Genomic DNA, 27,831 nt, shown 5'->3' with positions numbered 1-27,831 from the left:
CTTCTGTTTCAAGCAACTGTTTGGATTTTCCCCTCTGCTTACTAGATAAGATGCTGTCCCAATTCATGAATCATTTAATATAGCCAAGTAGATCTTCAAATCTCTTTGGTAGCTTTTTTTTTTTTTTTGACAATATCAAAACTAATCATCTTTACCTACTCTCCACTTTTCTTTTTTTTTTTTTTTTTTTTTACTCTCCACTTTTCAACCAAGCTAAATCCTACATCATTTTATTTATTTGTCCCCCCACCCTGGTGGACTTGTTAATTTTCAGTCTTTAACAACATATACGCATAATTGTATTTCCCATTTGGACTACACCCAAGTGCCTCGGTGCTGAGAACCACATATATCTTTTCACTGTAACCTGTACTTATTCCTAAAGAACTGAAGTATTTGCTGAAGCTGCAGAATTGAGTAATACATTTTTTTTTTTTCTTAAGTTAGTTTACTGAGTAAACATGCAGGTACACATTTTTTCTTTCTTAAGAAACGAGACTCCTTTATTCAATTATGTTTCTATTAATTCGAAATAATTGTCTACATTGATGACAGATGGTGTAGGGACACCAATCATATTTCTCCAATGACAAGCCACCGAAGCAGGGTCCCAGTTCAGCCCACAGAGTGAATGGAAGGATGGTTCTTTAACCTCCTCAGGTTGTCGTTAGCATGAATGCATATTATGTTGGAAAACCTGGTTTATAAGTTGAGAAAATATCACGCGAGGTCCAGATATTATTTCTCTTCGCCTATTCCTTGCCTTTCTTCCAATGCAGCTATTTTTTCCTGTAAATCAATAAAGCATCACATTTATCTCAGTACAAAAGCACCTTCAGGGATAGTGTTTGTGTGTGTTTTTAGAACACCAGAAAAAGGATTAAATCACACAGAAGAAAGAGTGTGGCTCAGGAACTGACTTTATCCACTCTGAGGACAAGGTTTGGAAGGTCCTCCTGGGTGGTCTGTCGGAGACTCTGGGCCTGCATTTTGCCTGCAGGGTAGATGTGGGTTTTGCACATCATCACCTTTAGCTGCTCTGTCCCGTCCTATCCTGTCCTCTCATGGCGCCCTTGTGCGTTCTATCCTGAGAAAACTGCTGAAATCGTTAAATCTACAGATTTGCGCATTCCCCTTCTGGAGATCCCGGTGGCGTGGGTTCTGGGTAAGGACCGGGAATCCATAGTATCGATCTGCCCCAGGTGATCCGGACGCAGCCAGCAGGTGAACCAGCATGCAGTCCCCTTACAGGCACCTTAGAGTCTGGTCTCAGCAGACTCAGAAAAATAGAGCTCAGAAAATAGTTGTAAGAATTTATTTACAACTCAACTTACGGATTTAGGTCAGCTATGAGACCCAGTTATCTTCGTGCGATTCCTGCACTGCTCTATGGGTTTGCTGAAGTGCTTTGTCTCCCTAAGGGACCTGACTCCAATAGCATCGGCCCTACTGCTCCCCCCACCCCAGGCCAGCTCCTCAAAGACCCTTTTTCCTTGCCTGACTTAAGCCCATCATGTGTAAAGCTCTTATTCACTAATGTTTCCTTGGTGTTATAGTGAATGAAAGTTGAATTTTGAGAAAGTATTTTCTTTTCAGGAAATTAAGCAATTTTTCCATATATAGTCTACATTTTGCTCCCGGCCTCCTGCTCTGTAGACCCTGCATTCAGCGTCTGCCTTGTTCTGTCCTGGTCATGTGCAATTGGCCTTCATTTAGCATCAGGAGCTATGGATGGCCAAGCCCATCAACGATTTGGGGGAAAAGGTCAAGGAATAGATCTCTTCTTTAATCCTTCAGTTTCCTGCCGGAACCCGGGCATCCTACTGTTGTAACCCACAAAGCGTCTCCAGTCTCAGACTTGCGATCCTTCCCAGGCCATTAGGATCGCCAGTCTCTCCTCACAGTGGGGACACCTGGCTTCAAAGTGATCCTCCTGTGCAGCTCACCCCAAATCCTCAACCATCATCGCTTGTCTTTCGGAGGTTGCCTCCGGTGAGTATCCTGCTTGGGGACACAAGTGCCGGGACCAGTACACCTGTGCCTCTTTCTCTTCCTTTGCTCTCTTCCCTCTTCTTTCCTGTGAGCCCAGGAGACTCATTTGCAAATCCAGGTGCCCACATTCATCCACCTAGAAAGGGAAATGATCATCTAAATGGGATATTATTAACTGAGTTAGGGAGGATTAGATCCTTAGCCTTTAGTAATTTTTCTTAAATATCCTTCCAGAGACACACACACACCCTCCATCTCCATCTTTCCCTCAGCTTTATTCTTCACTGATGCCCCAAACGACCACTACAAATACACAGGCTGTGTAGTGTCCAAGGATACGAACCCATCTAAGAAGGGGCTTTTGGGTCTGTAGTAAATTCTCGCCTTTGCTTACATGGGAATTGATCAAGGGTGCACTACTAATAGCTATTTGGGCCACTAGGTCATAACTTAGAAATAGAAAAAAAATCTAATTTGGTTTAGAAGATAGGGTATCATCCATAAAACAAGGGATATGGAAGACGTCATTCGAAGTGAGCTGAGTCACAGCTTGAAGTCAATTAAGGACAGTTGCTTATAGATTACACTGGTTCTCTGAGCTGTCAATTAAAAAAACCCAACAAACCCACCGAAAACTGGAGCTTACATTTGCCTGAATAAAAGCAAACAGTTCTAATATTCAAATATTTCCACCCAAATAACTCCAAACAAAAGCAGTACCTCCCACAATCTCCGAATCCCAAACATTTAATAATACACAGGATAGAGCTGCCTACCTGGACTAAATTAATCTCCACTGATGCTATGACCTTTCCTATCATTTTTTTTCTTTTATTATGTGATTGTCCTCAGTGAAATTTTTCTGATGTGCCTGTACCTCTCAAACCGCAGAGGGGGAAAGAAAAGGAAAAGGTCACAGCACTGCACGGTGTGCAGCTCCAATTTCAAGGGAATGTGAAATTCGGATACTGAGTAGCTCTGGACGGCTTCCACGAAGCTGTCAGGAGAGAGCAGCAGCCTTTAATGATCACAGGCCTCTAGGTTCAATTGAGTGTGACTAGATGAAGCAAGAATTCAAACTGAGTCTCCGCGGCGAATTGTCTGCTGATTGAGATGTAGCTCAGTGAGAGGAAAATGCTCCCAAGGGGCTGGGATTCTATGGAGAAAGCAGAAGCACAACCTGACTGCGGGCTTGGGAGTCTACTTCAATTTCGGTGCAGTGTCGGATTCCAACCCAGTAAGTAAGTGAAGAATGGGTTCAGACTTTTAAAACACTTTCCTTTCTGTTTACTAGATATTCCACATATCGCTTAGGAAAAAAAAAATATATATATATATATTTTATATATATATAATTTATTTCTCAAAACCCTCAACAAAAAATAATGTTCATTTCATCAAGTGCCATTTAAATAAAACAAATAAAAAAATAATTTTCATTTCAGTAAATCACGGCATCTTTATCAGCACCTTATCCTCTACTTACACCTACATTTCCAAATAGTTAAGTATTGCTTAAGTCAAAATATGTCAGTTTGTGTTAACATAAAACAGGCCAAAAAGTATAATAGCATCCAACTTATTTTTGTGCATATTATTATTTATATGTAATATAGAGCTACATTTTATCACACGGCCTAAGCACTGGGTTAGCAATTCTATAAAGAATGCTTAGGAAGAAAGGTAGAGAGGTCGCGGGACCAACCCATCCATTTCACAGAGGAACACGCTGAGCGCCTACAGCACACCCTCCAGTAACTAGCACGTCAGCATGTCCAGCACGCTTCTCGCTTTCTCTCTTTTTAATAAGAGCTCTCAAGTTTTAATGATGATTGATTTTATGATTATGTGATAAAAGTTCTTGCCTTCTAGTATGAAAGCTCAGTGAGAATTTCTCTGATTACTCAGAACATAGTTCTCTGCTTCTTAACATTCACTATTTGGAGAGCATGGCTATATCACGGGTCCTAAATTTATACTTGTCCTGTTAAGGTACAGGTAAATATAAGACCTCATAATTCCAATTTCAAATTATCAATAAGGAATCTTTCTAGAACACCTAGATTCAGTTTTCATCAAATCTTGTTGCTTAGACTAGACTACATATTGCAAAAATTATTACCGGCATTCCCAACTTGAAGCCACAAAAGCACAGCAGTGGGTTATCATGAATTCAAAATGTACACAAAAAGGATATTACAGATTTCCTCTTCTACAGTGTAAGTTCCTCACGGTTACACCTCTTTGTAGACAAAGATGCTATTTTATCACACCTAGACATGAGCACAATATTTGCATACAGAAGGCAAAGTAAATTTAATATTCTAAATTTAGATAAGTAACAAATATTAGAATTTTGGAAATTGTGGGTTGCCTGAGCGGGTCAGTAGTTTAGCACCTGCCTTTGGCTCAGGACGTGACCCCAGAGTCCTGGGATCGAGTCCCACGTCGGGCTCCCTACATGGAGCCTGCTTCTCCCTCTGCCTGTGTCTCTGCCTCTCTCTATGTCTTATGAATAAATAAATAAAATCTTGAAAAAATACAAAATCATTAAAAAAATAATTTTAGAAATTGTAACTTTACTTTTATTATCTTCTTGTCAAGGTCAATGTCATCTTTACTAATATATAAATTAAAACCAAACTTTTATATATCTGTAAAACATCTGTGTGTATTTGTGAATGACTATATAAAATCAGCATGTATGTAAGTGTTGAATCACTATATTGTACCCTTAAACTAATATTATACTCTTTTAATTTAAAAAGTGTATAAATATATGTATTTGTATACCTGTACATGCATGTTTGTGTAGATATGTGTATCTATATATCTATCTAAAAAGTATATATATGAAAGTGTGTATATGTATGTGTGTACATATAGATAGATAAAAAATCAGCATGTAGGAATATATGTATAAATAAAAAATAAGTAGCTCAAAATAGCTTACAGATAAAGGCACAGGAGAAAAAAATCAGTAGATGCAAACTACATACAATTGTTGGTGTTCAGTGTAGATGTGGGACATATACCAAAAAAAAAAAAAAAGTCTTTAAGCCTACAACTGGCCCGGCCCCTCTTCACAATATTTATGTATATAATTTCTAGTGTTATTCTAAGAGTGATCACAGTGCTAATTTAAGACAGAAATAAATTTTAGAACATCTGGTGTTCTTTTTACATGGAATGTATTTGCACTTATAGAAATATATAGCTAAGAATGAACTTCTACCCAAGACTTAGTACGGGATGAAATTCATAGGTGACAAATATTGAATAAAGAAAGTCCCCAAGAGTACCTTTCCTGTATCATTGCTTAAGTCTTTTTAATGAAAAACTATGAATTTAAATTAGACAGTTTAATAGATGCAAATTAAGAAAATGAAAATTAAGAGTGCAGGTTAGAAGAAGATTGTTACGTAGGTGCTAAAATAGCAAGGTGATGGAAAAGGTTTCTTGGTATTCCGCTACAGTGAAAAGCTGCCCAATTATTCACAGACACCTATATAGTAAGGTACATTTTTAATAAGATTTAAATACTTAATGGCTGTCTTTGGATATATAATGGGACAATACCTAGTTAAATTCCTTTAAACCCAATAAAACTCAAGATTCTTGGGTGGCTTGAGTATCCACCTTTGGCTCAGGGCGTGATCCTGCATCGGTCTCCCCTTGGGGATCCTGCCTCTCTCCCTGTGTCTCTCATGAATAAATAAATAATAAATAAAATCTTAAAAAACAATAAAACTTAAATTGTATTAATTATCTGTGAGAGTCAATGTTTTTGAAAAATAGAATGATCAGGCACTCGAATTGTAAACATACCAAAAAACCCAAAATCGTACAATTAACATTTCCTTTTATTTAAAATCACTCACTTCTCCATTCCTTGCCTCCGATTCAGGGGATTATACTACCAATTTTTATTTAATTCCAGAATTAAGACACTAGTTTGGAGATTTAAGAGAGGCATAAAATTATATCACATAGCTCAAAACATTCAATATGTGAGGCAAAAGTGTCAAGAGTGAGATATTGTCACATAACTACCAAATTTGTTTCTGTTCCTAAGGATGTGAGCCAGAAATTTCATTAGTGGCTTTTCATTTCCAGTTATAATTCAGCTATGTGCATGAACATCCTAAGTCTTAATCTTCATATACCAAAATTCACTACGTGAAGAAGATCCCTGCTTTGAGGATAAAATCATTTTAATATGAAAATCTAATATTTATAATTAATAGCCAATCATTAAGCAGATAAATAAGTATTTCATTGGGAAAATAAAGCGTTTTCAAAAAGGCAAGATTATAACTAATTTATTTTATAACTAGGCATAATCATTAGGAGAAATATTTAAAGTATTTATACTGAAGAGTGTTTATGTATGATAACTTTGGAGCCACAATGAGGTTTTATCCTAAGTATAGCATTAGCTTAAAAAATAACTCAAAAAACCTCATAAATGGTTTGCCTGGGAATGGCGGACATTAGGAATTAGGTCTGGGACCAGTGTGCAGAACTGGTCTTAAATGTGACCTGATAAAGTACAAATTCCCAGTGTCTTTCAATATTTCATTGTGTGTGAGGCCCACTGTTTTTTTTTTTTTTCCTAAGGTCGTTGTTTACTTTTTCATCTTCAATACTTTTGAGACATACATAAAATGCCCAAATCTTAACTGTATATCTTTATGCATTTTTACATGTGAAATCACTCATGTATTTATCACCAAGATCAAGACACAGACTATTTCTAAAGTGTTCCTTCATTCTCCTTCATCTTAAAGCCTCAACTTTTCCTCAACCTGAGGTGACTACAATTTTGACTTATATCACTCATTTTGTTAGTGTTGCCTGTTTTTGAATATTTTTTATAAATTTGAACTTATAAAGTATACTATACTATCTTACTTTTTGGTCAACATTATGTCTTTGAAATTTAGCCATAGTTTTTCTTCTTTTTTTTATGTTTAAAAATTGCATATATGTCAAAATTTTCTCTTCCTTTTGGGGAATATCATTATTTGTCACATCATCTGTTGGATTAAAAAACTCTGGAGATGACACAACTGAACACTGCAGATCAATACTTCCATCTGGGATACTGGGTACAGACTGTGACCTGATTCTAAGTCAAGAGCTAAGAGTGTCAGGACTAAACATGAGAAGAGAATTCATCCTCAGTACGAAGAACTCTCAGAACAAGACATGTGGTAGTAGCCAAATTACTTAATATCACAATTTCTTCATTTGTTCCCAAATCTGCCAATTTTAAAAATAGAATTGTCTGTAGGAATATAACAATAATCTTCTAAAACGGCATATGTACTGCTTCAAGAGACTAATGTCGTATCTTGGTTTCTCTGTTTTGAATCACAATCGGTCCAATCTCACTACCTTGGGTGAGTAGTTCTATGGACTTACTGATATTATTTATGATCCCTGTCAATGTTGGAACCATGGCGTTTAAGATTCTCCCACTTTCCATGAATCTTGTAAAGCCTGATATGAAGATGCTTGATGTCAAAAGAGAGCTATCCAGTATTTCCTCTGAATGGTTAAGAATTTAGACAGTGAGTAGAGACTCCACTTTTCTCTTTCTAGAACCAATCTCTTTTACCACTTCCTACACTACAAGGGTCTGTTCATCCATGTAGCCCATGTAGCAGGGTTTCTTAAGACACAGCCTGTGCCTCCTGCACAGTTCTTCCCTGCTCTGTGTTCCACTCGAAGCGGGGAGCCCTTCAGGTCACTCAGTCACAGAGGAGCAGAGAGTGTTCCTACCTATGGAATATGCTGAATTAGGACCCAAAGAGACTCAACAGGCAATATTCATCCTTTTCATGCTAGGAGAGTCAAAATATAATAATTAACTTTTACTTTAGAAGGCATATCTAGACATGCCACTGGACTCCTAAAATGTATGCATCTGTCCAGATCTATAAAGTTTATCCCTCACTTCTGGAGCTCATGTGTCTTACCAATAACTTCAGGTTGCTCACTACCTCTTGCTCATCCAGACTGTCAGTATAATGTCATTAATGTAATGGATTAGTGTAATACATTGCAGGATGTCTAGATAGCCTGTATTTTTTTTTTCAGACTCTATTATGTTAGGGGATGAGAGAGTTAATACAGTCTGGGAAAGTAACTGTAGATATTTATTTTTTTTTTCCTTTCCATGTGAATTTAAAGTGCTTCTTATCCTCTTTGCTAACTGGGATAGAAAATAATTTATCCACCAAATCATTGGCTCATATCACCTACCCGGGGTCATACAAGACTGCTGCAGGAAGAAAATACTACAACTGGCATCACAACTGCAATTGGAGCAACTATTTGCTTGAGCTCATATTAATCAAAAGTCATGCCGGTGAATGATTTTTATAACTGATTGTCACTTTATATTGAGGTCTGTCTATGCTTCACCTGTGTCATTGATAGAATCTTCACTGCAGCCAACCAACAAATAATCCAGGTAAAAACCCCATCTTAAATATGTTACTGTTGTTGCGTTGTCTAGAAGCAAGTACTGAGACATATTTGACTACATGGTGATAGGGATCAGTACCTATGAAAAGAAGGGGAAATAAAAGAAAGAAGTTAAAGTACAATGTAGACCTGAAAAAAACTTTGGTCAACCTGGTAGACAGCCCCAAACCAATTGTTGTCAAGCAGATTTTTCCATAGTAGGTAGAAGTAGCTGTACCATTTTACCAGTCCAGATATGGGCTTTTATGAGAAGAGGGTAACATTGGACAAAGTGGTTCTTTTATTGAGACAGTCTCCAAAGGAGATGTCCACTGAATGTATTTCTTACTGGGCAACAAGTCTTTCCTTGAGAGATCTGGGTGGTTCATCCCTGTGCCTACTACAAATTACAAGGCCTTATCTATGATATCTTCTCAACATCATGCTCCTGAAATCCTAGCTCACCTGATGAGGGTTAAAGTCAATTTCAAAAAAAAAAAAAAAAAAAAAAAAGCGAGCATAACTGAGTCCATTTGCTCAACTCCAATGTTATAGTGCATTTAAGTTCATGGAAATATTTATTAAAAGAATTGTATATATTACAGCAAAAAAGGTAAATATCTTTACCCATGTCCATGGACCATATTCTCATCAACTTTTATATTTTCATGTGCTCTCAGGAAATAAATGATTTTTAGGCATTAAAATGAGCAGCTATATGCCAATAAATTAGGCAATCTAGAAGAAATGGACTCATTTCTGGAAAACCACAAACTACCAAAACTAGAACAGGAAGAAATAGAAAACCTGAACAGGTCAATAACCAGGGAGGAAATTGAAGCAGTCATCAAAAACTTCTGAAGATACAAAAGTCCAGGGCCAGGTGGATTCCCAGGGGAATTCTATCAAACGTTTAAAGAAGAAACCATACCTATCCTACTAAAGCTGTTTGGAAAGATAGAAAGAGATGGAGTACTTCCAAATTTGTTCCATGAGGCCAGCATCACCTTAATTCCAAAACCAGACAAAGACCCCACCAGAAAGGAGAATTACAGACCAATATCCCTGATGAACATGGATGCAAAAATTCTCAACAAGATACTAGCCAATAGGATCCAACAGTACATGAAGAAGATTATTCACCATGACCAAGTGGGATTTATCCCTGGGACACAAGTCTGGTTCAACACTCGTAAAACAATCAATGTGATTCATCATATCAGCAAGAGAAAAAACAAGAACCATAGGATCCTCTCATTAGATGCAGAGAACGCATTTGACAAAATACAGCATCCATTCCTGATCAAAACTCCTCAGAGTGTAGGGATAGAGGGAACATTCTTCGACATCTTAAAAGCCATCTACGAAAAGCCCACAGCAAATGTCATTCTCAATGGGGAAGCACTGGGAGCCTTTCCCCTAAGATCAGGAACAAGACAGGGATGTCCACTCTTACCACTGCTATTCAACATAGTACTGGAAGTCCTAGCCTCAGAAATCAGACAACAAAAAGAAATAAAAGGCATTCAAATTGGCAAAGAAGAAGTCAAACTCTCCCTCTTTGCTGATGACATGATACTCTACAAGAAAACCCAAAAGCCTCCACCCCAAGATTGCTAGAACTCATACAGCAATTTGGTAGCGTGGCAGGATACAAATCAATGCCCAGAAGTCAGTGGCATTTCTATACACTAACAATGAGACTGAAGAAAGAGAAATTAAGGAGTCAATCCCATTTACAATTGCACCCAAAAGCATAAGATACCTAGGAATAAACCTAACCAAGGAGGTAAAGGATCTATACCCTAAAAACTATAGAACACTTCTGAAAGAAATTGAGGAAGACACAAAGAGATGGAAAAATATTCCATGCTCATGGATTGGCAGAATTAATATTGTGAAAATGTCAATGTTACCCAGGCAATGTACACGTTTAATGCAATCCCTATCAAAATACCATGGACTTTCTTCAGAGAGTTAGAACAAATTATTTTAAGATTTGTGTGGATTCAGAAAAGACCCCGAATAGCCAGGGGAATATATTAAAAAAGAAAATCATAGCTGGGGGCATCACAATGCCAGATTTCAGGTTGTACTACAAAGCTGTGGTCATCAAGACAGTGTGGTACTGGCACAAAAACAGACACATAGATCAGTGGAACAGAAGAGAGAACCCAGAAGTGGACCCTGAACTTTATGGTCAACTAATATTCGACAAAGCAGGAAAGACTATCCACTGGAAGAAAGACAGTCTCTTCAATAAATGGTGCTGGGAAAATTGGACATCCACATGCAGAAGAATGAAACTAGACCACTCTCTTTCACCATACACAAAGATAGACTCAAAATGGATGAAAGATCTAAATGTGAGACACGATTCCATCAAAATCCTAGAGGAGAACACAGGCAACACCCTTTTGGAACTTGGCCACAGCAACTTCTTGCAAGATCCATCCATAAAGGCAAAAGAAACAAAAGCAAAGATGAACTATTGGGACTTCATCAAGATAAGAAGCTTCTGCACAGCAAAAGAAACAGTCAACAAAACTAAAGTCAACCTACAGATGGGAGAAGATATTTGCAAATGACGTATCAGATCAAGGGCTAGTATCCAAGGTCTATAAAGAACTTATTAAACTCAACAGCAAAGAAACAAACAATCCCATCATGAAATGGGCAAAAGACATGAACAGAAATCTCACAGAGGAAGACCTAGACATGGCCAACACACACATGAGAAAATGCTCCGCATCACCTGCCATCAGGGAAATACAAATCAAAACCACATTGAGATCCCACCTCACCCCAGTGAGAATGGGGAAAATCAACAAGGCAGGAAGCCACAAATGTTGGAGAGGATGCAGAGAAAGGGGGACCCTCCTGCACTGTTGGTGGGAATGTGACCTGGTGCAGCCACTCTGGAAAACTGTGTGGAGGTTCCTCAAAGAGGTAAAAATAGACCTGCCCTACGACCCAGCAATTGCACTGCTGGGGATTCACCCCAAAGATGCAGATGCAGTGAAACGCCGGGACACCTGCACCCCGATGTTTATAGCAGCAATGTCCACAGTAGCCACACTGTGGAAGGAGCTGAGATGTCCTTCCACAGATGAATGGATCAAGAAGCTGTGGTCTATGTATACAATGGAATATTCCTCAGCCATTAGAAACGACAAATACCCACCATTTGCTTTGACATGGAGGAACCTGGAGGGTATTATGCTGAGTGAATAAGTCAATCGGAGAAGGACAAACATTATATGGTCTCATTCATTTGGGGAATATAAACAATAGTGAAAGGGAATAAAGGGGAAAGGAGAAAAAATTAGTAGGAAATATCAGAAAGGGAGACAGAACATGACAGATTCCTTACTCTGGGAAACGAAAAGGGGTGGTGGAAAGGGAGGTGGGCGGGGGGTGGGGGTGACTGGTGAGGGGCACTGAGGGGGGCGCTTGATGGGATGAGCACTGGGTGTTATTCGATATGTTGGCAATTGAACACCAATAAAAAATAAATTTATAAAAAAATAAAATGTCCAGTCCTGTGTAAACAACAACAACAACAACAACAAAATGCTTACACTCTCAGTTCTGAATATCCTTCTTCCCTAACTTGGTCTTCCTTCTCCCTAGGGAGCCTGTACATATCAAGGCACATGATCACCTTTTTCTCTCCATCTCCTATTGTAGCCTGGGACTGCTGGACTGCTATTTGTTGCAGAAAATACCACCTCTAATTGATGCTTACAACCTAGACGTTGGTTTCTTATCTAAATATACATGCCAACATTGTTCTGCTGGTATCAACTAGCCTCTGGGAACAAGGACCTCTGGTGTGGGGTTCTTTTCAGAATAGTTCATAGTTGGTCCTACTTTGGAGGATGGCCCCTGAATTCTTAAGCATCCTTTCCTGTTCTTCAGCCCCAAAACAAATACCAAGCTAGACATTTCAAAAGCGAGTCAGATATCATTCCCTGGACTATTGCATCTCCAAAGCACAACATGCCAAAGTCCACAAGTAGTTATCTTGAAATTTCCTTCTCATAGCTTGAAGTGTTATAGGTTTATCTCCAAAAGCACGGTAGACAGGCAATTCCTCTGAAATAAATTCATGCTCTCCAATCTCTACAACTATCAAACAAATCTCATTTATGTTCTGAGTTGAATAATAAACAAGTTGATTGCAGCAGTGCACCAGCCAGAATGGACCCACAGAAGCCCTGGCTTCCCTAGTGACAGCCTCGAGAGATTTTGATATACAGTATGTAGGTACATCAAAGGGTCACAGACCCATTTCAAAATATTCTATCCACTATGACTTAAGAAAAGTAGCATTCATTTTACCTTTCCACACTTCTGGGATCTCTGCCCAAACTTTTAAAAATGGAAACATTCTCATTTAAAATGTGTGTGTAGGAGCGCTCAGGTGGCTCAGTGATTGAGTGTCTGTCTTTGGCTCAGGTCTTGATCCTGGAGTCCTGGGATCGAGTCCCACATTGGGCTCCCCATGGGGAGCCTGCTTCTCCCTCTGCCTGTATCTCTGCTTCTCTCTCTGTGTCTCTCATTAATAAATAAATAAAATATTTTTAAAAAGATGTTTATGTATACAGACTCTTTTCCCAGCCATGGAAATTCAACATCATCCTTATATTGTTCTTCTGCAGAAGAGGAAAAGTCAACTTAAGAGAAGAGAATGACCTAGGATTTCACAAATGGAGAGTGTCAAAAGAAGTAATTAAATTATGTATAAATACTTTGATGGTTTTGTGTCTTTTGTATAAATATCTAAATGTGGCATATCTACTGTATACCACATGATTTTTCTATCTGATCCCACACTATCACTGAAAATGCGGTCCAATAAATATATCTGTTTATTGGTTGAGGAAACTAAGGATTCAACATTTGTTAAAGTTTCATCACAAGAAAATAGTGGATCACATTTCAAATTCAAGTCTGTCAGAGTCCAGAGACCAAGCATTTCCAAGGACATTTTTCTGGACAGTATTTATGGATGATTATTATGAAGAGAGAAGTTAAAGACCCTGTTTAATCTGTCTATTTTCACTTACATCTAGGTTATTAGACTTAATTTTTAGGGTTGATACAACTCCTGTCATGTCAGTAACAAATTTTTATCCAAGCATTGTTTTGTTTTTAAACAATGTAGTGTGTTTGCACTGAAAAAAGAAACCCAAGATTGAAATGGGTAAATTCAAATTCAAAGACGACTCTTTGGGTCATAAGACAAATCTTAGTATTAATCACTCCACAATGCATTAAATAATAATTTGTATTTATTCTAATTGGGGGAACTTAATATATACATCCATATATATGACATGTATATTGTAGAACATATACTATATATATATATTATGCTTGTATAGGCATATGTGTATATTTGCATATTTACATAGAAGAGGAGAGGGAGAAAGAAGACACACATATATAAAAAAAAAAAAAAAGATGAAAAAAAAAAGATGGAGGAAGGCCTGGGAAACTCATTCGGTGGAGCAGTGGACTTTTGATTTTGGCTCAGGTCATGGTCTCATGGGTTGTGAGATTGAGCCTGAGTTGGGCTCCAAACTCAGCAAGGAGTTTCTTTGGGATTTTTTCCCTCTCCCTCTTCCCCTGAACCTTCCCACCCCTCTTTGCTCACATTTTCTTTCTATAAACTAAATAAAAATAAAATCTTAAAAAAATATATATGTGTTTGCACAAGAAATCAGAACACAAAACTGAGGATGGACAACATTATTTAGATTGGCAAAATGAGCAGGAAAGAGGTGTTTATTTAGACCGCCTCTAAGGAGCTAATGATTCACAATAAATATGTTTTAGGGACCTAGCATATAATGGATGAATAAAATAGAGGCATTCTTTGTCTTAATGGAGCTTATACTTCATTGGATTCAACAACTAAACAAGATATGATAAGTAGGTAGGTTTGAGTACATGGTGGCCGCCTCCTCAATGCTTACTACTTAACTCACACCAGTAATTAAAGATAATTAGCAAACCCTCTGTTTCAAACCTTTGTAATTATACCTTCCTAATGCTTTCCAAAATATTTAGCAATTTACTTCGTATCGCTTCTTCTGTGAAGAGCCAGTCTTAGATTAGAGAGGACATTCCCTCAGTAGGCAAATAAAAATTTCCTTAAAATGAATCCACAAAGTGGACATTTAGTGACCAAGGCTATGGAATTGATAAACTAATGTAACTCAAACACTTGTAGAAGCCAAATTATCTTAGAGATTTAGACTAGTGAATGTTTGGCCTGTCATGAACTCTTGGATCGCATATCATAGTTATGAACCTTAAAAATCTGTTTATCGTTTGGAGGTCAGATCACTAACTCGCATTTTCGGAATATCTTACTCAGTCAAACTTGGGTTTGAAATTGAGCATGAGGAGAAGCTGTTATGAGAAAAAAAATTATCGTATTTCAGTCTGAACCTAACAAGAACCTAAATATTTTATGTTATGATCCTACAGAAGCTTAAAGTGACCAAGAACCCAGGTCACTACTGCTGCTGCTACTGCCACTGGTTAAGAGCCCCAAATTGGCCGCACTGATCAACAAGGCAAGTCCATTGCAGCAGAGCATCAGCCAGAAGGGACCCGCAGAAGCCCCGGCTTCGCTAGTGACCGCCTGCAGAGGTTTTGACATGCCGTGTGTAGGTACTTTATGCCCATGGGAACACTGACCAATGGGAGGCAGGTTTTAGCAAGAAGCTATGGGATAAATTCTTCTCTCTCCCTTACTTAGAAAGGGCTCTTTTAAGAAATGGTACTCCACTTGGTCTCCGTAAAGATATATAGGGAATCAATATTTGGTTACTTCTTGCTGGAATGGAATCTTGTAAGATTCTATTTCTTAAAGTCCCTCCTAATTTGGTGAAGATTTACCCAATTTTCTCATGCCTAATCTATCCTCTTGTTTATTTATGTCTTATTTTACTTAAAAACTATGGATAAAATGCTTACTGCATACTAATAAACTATTCAGGATATAGCACCAAAAATAATTGAAAAAGCTTCTGACCCTATGGAGCTTACATTCTATTGTTAGAGAGTAAAATAAATTAATATACATACATTTCTATAGCAATAAGTGTTATGAAAAAAAAATAAAGCAGGGGTGAGGAAGATGCATTAACTAGGGAAGACCTATTTAAGGATCTGACACTTGACCATCGACCTAAATGAATTGAAAGGGTGAGGTGAACAAATTGAAGGAAAGTGACATTCTAGAGGAAAGAGCTGAGCAAAGGACCTGTGGTAGGTTTATGATCAGTGGTTGCACAGTTTAATGTTGCTAGAAAAGTAATCAAGTCTGACTTTCTTGCTTTAGGAATTCAGATTACCCTCTAAGGGCACCAAAGAAAAAGTACAGTCACAATAATAGCATGTTTTCTAAACAGTGAAGGATTATTCACGGGTCCCCTTAATATTTGCCAAAATGAGCTTCACACATCGTAGAGGCAGTGCAAACCTTTAGTGATGTGAGACCCTGTGTTTATGTTACCTAATTAAGCCTCCTTCCTCCAAAATATTTATTATGTCACATGTTTTGTGAATGAGAAGAGCTAGCATGTCCTTAGAAATCATAAAAATATTTGTGGTTATTTAGGGTGGTGACAAAAGTGTTTGTGGTTATTACTTTTAAAAACATTTCTATTAAATTTTAATAGATTTTTTTGTAATAGATTGAAAATGAATTAAATTTATAAGCTGGTCATTTAACAGTCTCTTGTGAGAGAATCTGAATGTGGTATCAATAGAGATATGAGTGATCACAGATAATAAGAAGAGAAATATATATATATAGTTATATATATAGTTATATAGTTTTATATATATATATATATATAGTTATATAGCTATATAGCTATATTTCCTCCTTGACATTGATAATAGTTTAGATGGTTAGATGGTCACTTCATATATTACTATCTTTTCAAACCAGATATTTTGATTCAATAGATATGTATTATGTGGCTATTAAGCATCCTGCACTGTTCCAGATTCTTTGGGCATATTAAGAAACAAAACACAGGAAAAGCTCTACTCTCTCAGAATGAATTCCCTCTTTTGTACTTTTAGGTCTACATCAGATTTTAGGTGGAATGATAATTTCTTCTGTAAAGTAGTAAAAATTCTGAAAATTTACTGAGTTCTAATTTTGGTATAGAGTTAAGGAATTAAGACAGCTACCACAGGGTTCCTGGTGGCTCAAGTGATTAAGATACAGACTCTTCTTGATCTCAGGTCAGGTCTTGGTCTTTGGCCATGAGATCAAGCCTTGCATGAGATCAAGCCTTACATACTGAGGGGAATATAAATAAGAAAAAAGCTTCCATGGACACAGGACTTCCATGTAAATGATTTGTTTTCCATTTTTTATATCAGTAGCAACATTAAATACTATTTCTAATAAAATGGAGTCTCACGCATGGCATTTTTAATAAAATGGCATTTTATTATCATTTTTAATAAAATACTTTTAGGGATAGACTCATTCTGAATTTTAAAGAGTCTTACATTATTTTACCTAACATATTACATTTTAAATTTTACATTAAACATTTAGTATGCTTTTTCAGAAGCAAGTGTTTCTGATTGGTAATACAGTAACTTTTTCCAAAGTTTATTCATATTTATACTGATTCTCTTCCATTCTTTTTGAGATATCATTATGAAGAACTTATTTGTTAAGCGAAATAAAACCAAATGACAGATTTCCCGTGACTTTTTTGTAAGTCCAGTGTTAAATTGCAAAAGTAACACAGAAAAAGTGAGCCAGTGAAACAAGTATGCACAGGGATGAAATTAAATATCTCCTCAAAAAATTAAAGGAACAAAGAAAAGCAAAGCTGGAGGTATCACAATTCCAGATATCAAGTTATATTACAAAGCTGTAGTATTCAAAACTGTATGGTTCTGGCACAAAAACAGATGCAAAGATCAATAGGACAGAATAGAAAATCCAGAAATAAACCCACCATTGCATGGTCAATTATTCTTTGATAAAGCAGGAAAGAAAACTCAGTAGGAAAAAGAAAGTCTCTTTGCCAAAAGGCGTTGGGAGAAGTGGACTGCAACATGCAAACAAATGAAACTGGACTTTTTCTTATACCATACAAAAAGGTAATCTCAAAATGGGTTAAAGACCTAAATGTGAGACGTGAAATCATTAAAAATCCTAGAAACAAACACAGGCAGTAATATCTCTGATATTGGCCGTAGCAACATTTTTCTATAGATGTCTCCTGAGACCAGGGAAATCAAAACAAAAATAAACTATTGGGACTTCATCACAATAAAAAGCTTTCTGTACAGAAAAGGAAACAATTAACAAAACCAAAAGGCAACCTACAGAATGGGAGAAGATATTTGCAAATGACATATCCAGTAAGGGGTCAGTACCCAAAACATATAAAGAGCTTATAAAACTCAACAACCAAAAAACAAATAATCCAACTAAAAAATGGGCAGAAGTCATGGACAGACATTTCTCTAAAGGCATTCAGATGGCCAACAGACTCACGAAAAGATGCTCAACATCATCCATCATCAGGGAAATGCAAATCAAAACCACAATGAGATGTCACCTCCCACCTGTCAGAATGGCTAAAATCAAAACCATAAGAAACAGCCAGCGTTGGTGAGGATGTAGAGGAAAAGGAACACTTGTGCACTGATGATGGGAATAAAAATTAGTGCAGCCACCGCAGAAAACAGTGGGGAGCTTCCTCAAAAACTTAAAAATGGAACTACCTTATGATCCGGTAATCACACTACTGGGTATTTATCTCAAAAATACAAAACCATGAATTCAGAGGGAACCACGCACCCCTATGTTTAGAGTGGGATTATTTACAATAGTCAAATTATGGAAGCAGCCCGTGTGCCCATCAACAGATGCAGAGATATAGAAGACGTGGTACATAGATGCAGTGGAATACCATTCAGCCATGTAAAAGAATGAAATCTTGTCATTTGCAACAACACGGGTGAAACTGAAGAGAATTATGCTGAGTGAAATAAGTCAGAGAAAGGCAAATACCATATGATTTCACTCATAAAAGGAGCAAAGGCAAAAGAAAGAGAGACTAACCAAGAAATAGACTCTTAGCTTTAGAGAACAAATCAATAGTTACCGGAGGGGAGGTGGGTGGGTGGGGGTATGGGTGAAATAGATGACGGGGATCAAGGCACGCACTTGTAATGAGCACTGGGTGATGCATGGAACTGCCGAGTCGCTATATGTACACCTGAAACTATGGTGTTTGTCAACTATATTGGAATTATTTTAAAAAAATAAAAGAATGTATTTTTAAAAAAAGAATGTATTTTGCATTTTTACAGGACGAATGCTTTGCCAGCATCCTCTTGATCTTATCTACCCAAATTTAAATATAAATAAAATATTATTAATGGCATTCTTTTCAGAGTTGCTTTATTTTTTTTTTCTCCAAGATGTTGCCTTTCCACTTGTCATTTATTCCACATATGTTTAAAAAGTGCACATTATATTCTGTGTACTGGGATCATAAATAAACAAAACATGGTTCTCGTACGTTAAATGTGATTAAGTGAAGGAGACTTATTGAACAAATAATTACATTAGAATGTGACACTTTATTGTTTAACCATATTCTTTCATTAAGCAAATACATTTTGGAATTTATGGTTAGGAAAATAAGAACTATGGAATCTGTTTACAAGGAATCTATGAAATAAATACTTGAAATATCTCAAGAAGATAATATAAAACCATATTATCAATGCCTCTTAATAATCTAGATGGGAGTGATGTAGGGAGAACTCTGAGAGCATGTCATTTTTAAGTCCAGTCATCAAGGGCAGGGAATTTATCGGGTAAAAGGGGGGAAGGAGAGTGTTTGCAGTAGATGAGGTATTATGTCAAACAGAGAAGGAAAAGAGATTATGGAGTTCTGGAAATGGCAGGTTTGTCAATATGATGTAGACAGTGATTTTCAGCAAGTAAAGATTTTCTCTCTAGAATCAGTTAGGTGAATAGAGAGAGCTTGACAGAAGGAAGTGAGATATTAGAAGCAGATTTTTTTTTATTAACAATCCACAGCAAAAAAAAATAGTGATACCCTAACTTCATAAAGGGAAAGTAATAAAAAAAAAATTAAGGCATAATATAGATGAAGAGTTGATTATTCTCCCTGACTGGTAGGAAATGGTAGGTGACAGGAAGATGGTATCAAGAAAGACTCCAAGTTTTTAGGAGATATTCTTGGGAAAACTAGAAGCACTAAAGCATAATTTCCTGAGGTATGAAATTTCAAAAACAGCACAGATTTTGGATATACTGTATATTTATATTGGGAGATTGGAGATATCTAAACATTAACAGAAGGCAGGAAAAGAGAAGAAAGTTGTGGTCAACCATGTCAAATGCAACAGAAAAGATAGATGATAAAAAATTTTGAGAGTAACCATTACATTTCCTAAGAAGGACACTTTCAGTGGTGGGGAGGACGAGTTTCAATGATGTGGCAAAGAAAAAAATGATGATTGTACTGTATCCAATCAGTTCAAAGATCTGCAAAAGTACAAGGGTCTGCAAAATATACATTGCTTTGTAACCAAAATGATTTAATGGTAAGCAGAAAATGCATATTGTAGATATTTCATTTTCATTTAAATATGGTAGAAACAGATTTAGGTTGGGGAGGAAAAAGCCAGTATGGAGATGAAGATACAGACAGGAATAAAAGTAAATGAGGAAAAGGTTCTTTGAAGAGATGGGAAATTACTCAAGATGTTATGGAAACACAAAGGAGGAACCCATCTCTTCCTGGGAGAGTTACAAAATGCCTCACGGGTAAACGTCCAGGCTACCTAACATATTTTATAAAAATAGTAACTTGTGACATAGTCAAGTCTAGGTGCCTCTTCTTCCTTTTCAGATAAAGATGTAAAATATTACCGGGGTGAAGTCTCTCCTCTGTAGTCCCCTGCATTAGGGTCTCCAAGCCAGTGCACCCGGTCTAAACATATCTATTTATAAAATAACAAGAGACTGATGGACCTATGAATGATTTAAAGATTTTTCTGCTGTTTTACTCAATAGATCTTATTTCCTATTTAAGGAACACATTGCCCGTCATACGTGCGTCCGTGTCCGCTTTGTTCAAACATATTAAAGGTTTACTAAAATAAATAAATAAATAAATAAATAAATAAATAAATAAATAAATAAATAAAGGTTTACTAATAGCAAAAAGATGGATGAGCACTAAATTGAAGACAAGGGTAAAAGGAAAAGGTAACATCACTTACTTCTTTACAGAATGGGCAAAATGTGAGCATAGTTTTAGACTTTTGTGTGCCTGAGCTTTTCTTAGAAATGCATTGCAGGTCACTCTAATCCCATCCATTAAGTTCCTGCTGCTCAAATAAACTTAGAGTGATACTATGTACTTGAAAGAATAGCTTCCTTAAGGGGATTTTTTTTTTTTAGAATAGTATCTTCAAGATGTTAATTAGTGTCGTCTCAGAGAAAACCGTGAGCAAAAAAAATTCAGAAAATGCTAAGTTAAACAGATTTCATTGTCTTAAAAAATTCAAAGCGTCTTTGTTGGATTTAAAACGCACATATCCTTTGATCAGCTTCTCATGGAAAGAAGGCATCTAAGTTTCCTGCCTTAAATATAAGCTGGCCTAAACAACTCAATTCTAACCAATGGCATGAGATGGAAACGAGGATGTGTAACGTCTGCCAGGCCGTGTAGACTCACTGACTCTCTACTCGTTGGATGGGCGTCGTTGAAATACGGTCACCTTATTGTGCCAAAACCAACAGCCACATGGGAAGTCCACCGGTTGGCGTCCCAGCAAGAGCTCCAGGAGGGGGGATCTAACTGACAACTGCATGAATTATGAGAGTTATGGTGTCGTGATAGCAAAGGTGGTTCCAGCTCCCAACCATGGCCCAGACCCAGTTGATGCCCAGCGAGCTGTTTCCCTATGAAATCTTTCTTAAGTCGCAGATTCACAAATGAAATTAATTCATAACAGATTTAACCTTTGACTTTTAGTGGTTTTTTTTTTTTCAGCAATAAATACTAGAATGTCCTTCCATTAGCTAATGATACAATGAACTTCGTAAGAGGAATAAACTACACGTTGCCCTCTGAAATTATTTTCTTGGATCTTTTTCTATAAGGATTTACACATGGACCCATTTTGGACAATGTTCAGCATCAGTCTTTACACATGGACCCATTTTGGACAATGTTCAGCATCAGTCTTTACACATGGACCCATTTTGGGCAATGTTCAGTATCAATCTTTACTTTTTTCTCTGAAATGTTTAGATTCATTACATTTATGTATGTATGTTTTTAAAAATCTTGCTTTTTCTTTTCTTTTTTTAGATTTGTTTATTTATGAGAGACACAGAAGGAGATAGAGCCAGAGACATAGGCTACCCCATGGGATTTCATCCCAGGACCCTGGGATCAGAACCTGAACCAGGCATCCTGATTCATTACTTTTTAATTTAAACTTTTGCTTAGTGTTATTTGGGATATATATCTTAATATGTCATGGTTTTTCTTTTATGATTGTCAAGAATTAAAAGACAAAAATATTGCATCACTTCTATGGAAACATCATTGCACTGAGAATACATATATATATATATATATTTTTTTTTTCTCTTTTGATAAGTCAGAATTAAATATGGAGAAGTTGCCCTAACTTACTATTCTGATTTCGGAGAGAAGAATTTATGGGCAAAATAATTGAAGAAATTCTCAGACACTAAATGTTAAGCAGATACATTCTCAGTAGAGCTGCCTATTTGAAGTACTTCCATGAAAATTTTGTCTTCTCTAAAAAACTATCTTTTTTTCTATCTCTGTAAAGGCACATAGCATATTCCCTTATTCATATTATTTCAGTCTTACTCTCCTTGGTTATCAGCAACTTTCTACCCTCACATTTATATATTTCCATGAAGGAATATGCTTTCAAGTACTAAAATTTTCTTCTCTCTCTCCTCTTAAGAAGTATATTTCTTTTGAAAAGAGAATATCCATAGTGCATTGCCATTTTCCAATCTTGATTTCCATTTCACAAAGTTACTGTGATAACAATAAAATTATATCTACCGTTCTGTTTTAGATTCTCAATTTAAGGTTACTTATTACTCATCTTCACTATGTTGGTTTACAGCTACTGAATCCATAAACATACTGAAATAATAACATCTTTAAGCAATGGTATGGAAACCCAATTTCAATTCAAAGATGACATTTTCAAACAAAGGTACCTCTTTAGAGGTTTTGTTTTCTTTTCTGTAGCCCCATGGCTTTAGAATAATGTGTTATGAAGTTGATAAAAGGTTTAACATTAGATGTATTGGGTTTCCATATTTAAGAATAGCAAAACAAAACAAAACACTATTTCAGTTTTGCATTTTTCTTTCTTTACGTAGTCACCTCCCTACCTGTAGCCACATGTAATTATATCATTTTAACAGTGTTTATGTCTATGAAAACTCTTTATGAATACATATGCAATCCCTTGAGTATCAAACTTAGACAAAAATCCTTGTATTAATAACAGGGACATCTTTTATCTCCCTGTTGTTATTTTTGTAGAGTATCTATGAAGGAAACAAGAACACAATATAGTCTGAAGGAACATAGAAGTGATTGTTAAAATCAAGAGAGTAAGTTAAATTTTATGGTAATTCAATAAATTATCTAAATAGATGAGTGAAGGAGAAGAAATAATTATAATAAAACATGTATAGTTTCCCAAAATAATAATCCAACATTATTTTTGTCATTTTCTAAAGCATATATTTTTCCAAAAGTTAATCTGAATATAAGAAAATTACTTTTAAGAAATATTTACTTACCTATTCTAAGAGTATAGAAGAGGAAATGGAACAGTGAATTGCCATCCTTAGAATACATTTTATTTTATTTTATTTTATTTTATTTTATTTTATTATTTATTTATTTATTTATTTTTAGAATACATTTTAGTAAAAGCTATCAATATTGCATGTGTAAATAAGGAACAATAATACATTTTCAGGAAATGTTAAGTGCTAAGAAAAAAATTAAAATTAATAAATGATCAGGAGCTAGGTTGGGAGTTGTATATGGGAATGGGGGTATAAACAGACTATTTAGATGACAAAGTCTATGATGGTAATAATAATAATATATTAATAATAATAAATAATATTTTAACTTATACTTGAAAAATGTATGAAAAGAAGCCATGCAATGACCTGGGACAATAGCATTCTAGACAGAGAGAAAAGCTATTCAAAAGGCTGAGATAAGAGAGTAATCTTGATTACTGAAGAAGCCAAAGAGGAGCAAGTCTTGGCTGCAGAAGTGAAAGGAAAAAAGCTAAACCAAGCATGACCCTGAGGACAGAGCTTACAGTCAGAAGGTCTCAAATCCTGGCTCCACTATTTCAAAACATCAGGTAATTTATTTAGTCCCTGTAACCTTAGTTATTTAATCTGTCAGGTGGGACGAATAGCATATCCGTCTCCTAGAATCACTGCAAGTATGGAGTGACTCATACATCAGAAGTCCTCAGAAGAGTCTAGGAGGTGTCGGAGGATCGTCCTTTGCTGCGCTTGTGGCAGATGAGGTCAAAGTGTCAGTATAGGATTACATCTTGCCTTGTAGGCCATAGAAAAAGTTTGGGTTTTATTCTAAGTATGATGAGAACGCTAGAGAATTTCAAGCAAGTAACGGATATGAACTGATCTATATTTTTGAAAAGAAATCACTTTTTCCCGTGACGAGTGGCTTGGGAGAACTAATAGGAACAAAGGAACCAATAGGCAAACTAGTTCACTAATCCCAAACAAAAGGAGGCTGGGTTGTACTAATCATGAAATTAAAATACTCTTAGTTTTGATTTTCTTGACCATAATTTGTCTCCAGTCCTGAAAAAAATATCTCCAGGACTTCTACATGTTATGGAATGTTAGAAAACCATCAACCTTTAAAGGATTAAAAGTTCTTAGTTTAGTTTTACATCTGCTATTAGTACATTATATTAACTTGGGTGATATTTCTAAATCATGTTTACACAAAATCAGTTGCTAAACTAGGTAATAATGGCAGTTATTTCTGGCTCTAAAATTCAATGATAAAGGTTATTTAGAGTTTTGAAATATATTTTAATGTGAAAAGAGGTATGTTAGATATTATTATATCAAAAAGGCATTTAAAATAGGGCACTGGGCTCATGTAGTCAGCTAAGAGTCTGACACTTGGTTTCCATTCAGGTCTTGATTTCAGGGTTGAGAGATTGAGCCCTGCATCAGGCTCCACACTCAGTGGGAGTCTGCTTGAGATGCTCTCTCCTCCTCCCTCTGCCCCTCCCATTCATGTTTTCTTTTTCTCTCTAAAACAAATCTTAAAAGAAAAAAGGGATTTAAAATTACGAGCCCACTTAAATTTAGCTCTTTTTTTCAAATGAATTTTTTGTTATTTTTGAAATTGAAACTTAGGTCAAATAAGTATTTTTTATAAGCCAATGAATTCCTCATTGCTTCAAAAAGATGTTATTTATTTATTCATGACAGACACAGAGAGAGGCAGAGACACAGGCAGAGGGAGAGGCAGGCTCCCCGTAGGGAGTCCAATGAGGACTCAACTCCAGACCCCAGGATCACGCCCTGAGCTGAAGGCAGATGCTCAACTGCTGAGCCACCCAGGCGCCCCGAATTCCTCATTTTTAATAAGACATGCATAATTTCTTAATTTTAGGGTAATAGTTCAGGATAAATACTAAAGATTTCCAAAATTTGCATTTAATGAATTGTTGAATTATTTTCAGAACTATGCATGATTATATCTAAAAATATTTTCAGAATAAAAGCATCTCATGAGTTCACATGAATATTGATTTCCTCCTGTAGACCACAGTCTCTCACCAGTATTTACCCTATCTCTGCCCCTGCGTCAGCGTTCTCCTCTGTTTATTTCCCCATCCCTTACATATTCTTCTCTATATCAATTCCCTTTTGCTTTTTCTAAAAGCATCTCATTTGGTCTATTAAGTATTAAAGTATTTTATGGGAATACATAAGCACTTCGTACTTAGCAATAAATACAATTTTAAAACTTCTATATCTTAGAGTTGGAGTTCCTTCTGAGGCTTTAAATTTCCTGTTTTTTTTTTTTGTGATTAAACTTCAATAGGAAGTATTTTTCACAAAAAAATATAGCTATTTTTTTATTTGTTGCATGTTTTTTGTTTTGTTATTTTTTTGCTAAATTATAACATTAAAAATTTGTGGCAGTAAAGTTTTTAGTATCAAGCACTTGTTATTTAAAATACTGTATTGCCAAGGAATATTTAAATTAGCAAACCTAGTATTAGACTAAATTAATCTGTATAATAGTTACTTAATAGTAATTAGCCCACAGTTCTATATAAAATACAGAATTCTTTTTCTTCCATTGATATCATATATCGTGATGAGTGTTAGAAAGTACTCAATGGACATAGCTTTATGGTTACCTAGAAAGGCTGTAAAATATTATTTCCCAATTTTTTGGAAATTTGGCTCTAGAGGTCCTCTAGCTATAAAAGTAAAGGAAAAACAGTCCTTTTGCTACCAAAAATTTCTATACAGCTTCTTAAAACATTCTTCTTTAATTTAGTTTCCAAATTAAATTATAATTATTTAATAAGATAGTATTTTCTAAGGAAGTTACTTATATTCATGATATATGATGAAAGTTTGATTTCAACTTTTAATAATATTTAAGCTGATTAAGAACTACAAAGATTATTGAAAATTAACTCATATGTACTTATTCCTCATAGATGGCAAATTAGAGGTATTCAGCAGTTTGGTAGGTAATCTTTTAAATCTAAACAATTACCTTTGAAAACACAGAAACTATATATAAGCTAAACAGTGTAGTTCAACTTGGTACATAATCTTACTATTATAATGAAATCTTCTTAGTAGAGTATAAATGATGAAGTCTGAACACATTTTAGTATGGAGATAAGGGTCCACGGATTCATTTAGGGAAAAGAAACTTGAGAAACATTTACTTTTAAATCAGCGACTTTCATAAATTGGCTCATTTGCTTGGATAAAAATTATTAAAATATTTAGAGCTTAAAAAACATACTAAGGTGCAAGTTTCAGACTATGTTCTGATGTGAAATAGGGAAAAAGATGACTGTATTATTCATCAGTATCCGTAGCTATCCATTACTGCAAAATTGTCTATGTGCAACTAATTTCGTTATTTGAGGTGCTAAGCCCTATAGACTATAAGATTTAGAAAAATACGTGTATAAAAATTCTTGTTCAACTCATAGTGCTGTCAAACCAAACAGTTACCAGATAAAGTTAACCAGGCGAGGAAGACTTCTGTCAAGGGAATTGCAATAAGCACAAGCAACCAGACTCTGAGCTTAACTACACCAAAACAAAGGGCAGGAGAGTTTTTTTTTTTTTTTTTTTTTTTTTTAAAGGGAATAAGGGAATCTTAAATCCTCCGTGTTCTCTCAATGGCCTTATCCAAAGAAAAATTAACTGACTCTTATCTTCATGACAAGAGGCAGTTTTCCAACTTGAAGCAAGGAGCCCACAAAAGTTAGGCTCTTACCCAACCACAAATCTGGGAGCACTATCTGCCTCGATGGTTACATTTCAAAGGGATGGCTCTTAGGTCATTGAAAAAGACAATCCTGGATTGTGAACCTGTGTAAACTTCAAAAAATTTACATCTCAAAAAAAAATTATATCTCAAAGGGACAGAGAAAGAACTTAAAAGTTTTCTAAGTTACATGCTGTAAAAAAAAGGAGAATCAGGGCCTAAAGTAAGGAACAAGCTTAGATAAAGTTTAGTCAAGGACAATGTTAAGGTCATCTTGGTCAACACACACACACACACACACACACACACATACACACGCACAAGTTCTTAGATGCTGGTATAAAAGGAATAGTGATAATAGTAAAAGCAGGTGAACGTGGTAAGCTTATTATCTTATTTGGTATTTGATCTGGTAATCAATCCTACACTCTCTTCCCTATCATTATTCCAATTTTAAGATAAGAAACCAGAGCTGCCATGTTGGTGAGCATGTGGGAATGTGGGAAGAGTGGTGGCCTAGAGAGGGCAGGGAAGACGCGTGGCCTTTCTCCATACCTTGCCCCATGTAAGTCTTCCACCTGGCTGTTCCGGAGTTACATCCTTCTAGGATCAACTAGTGTGATCGATCAATAAGCCCTATGCCCGAGATGGAGCTTGAACCAAGACTCCGAGATCAAGAGTGGCATGCTCTACCGACCGAGTCAGC

The 27,831-nt window shown here is 36.1% G+C and overlaps 1 long non-coding RNA gene across 1 annotated transcript; it reads right to left on the bottom strand.

Annotated features, from left to right (window-relative positions):
- Positions 1 to 509: 509 nt before the first annotated feature.
- Positions 510 to 27,831, bottom strand: LOC111098929. Its single transcript, XR_005370035.1, has 3 exons — positions 27,681 to 27,831; positions 1,947 to 2,128; positions 510 to 789 (listed from the first exon to the last, which is right to left on the bottom strand). It is a non-coding gene; the product is annotated as an uncharacterized LOC111098929 (long non-coding RNA).

Source organism: Canis lupus, chromosome 15 (genome assembly GCF_011100685.1).
Source record: "Canis lupus familiaris isolate Mischka breed German Shepherd chromosome 15, alternate assembly UU_Cfam_GSD_1.0, whole genome shotgun sequence".
NCBI classification, from domain to species: Eukaryota; Metazoa; Chordata; class Mammalia; order Carnivora; family Canidae; genus Canis; species Canis lupus.
This window is presented reverse-complemented; position numbering and strand designations above follow the sequence as displayed.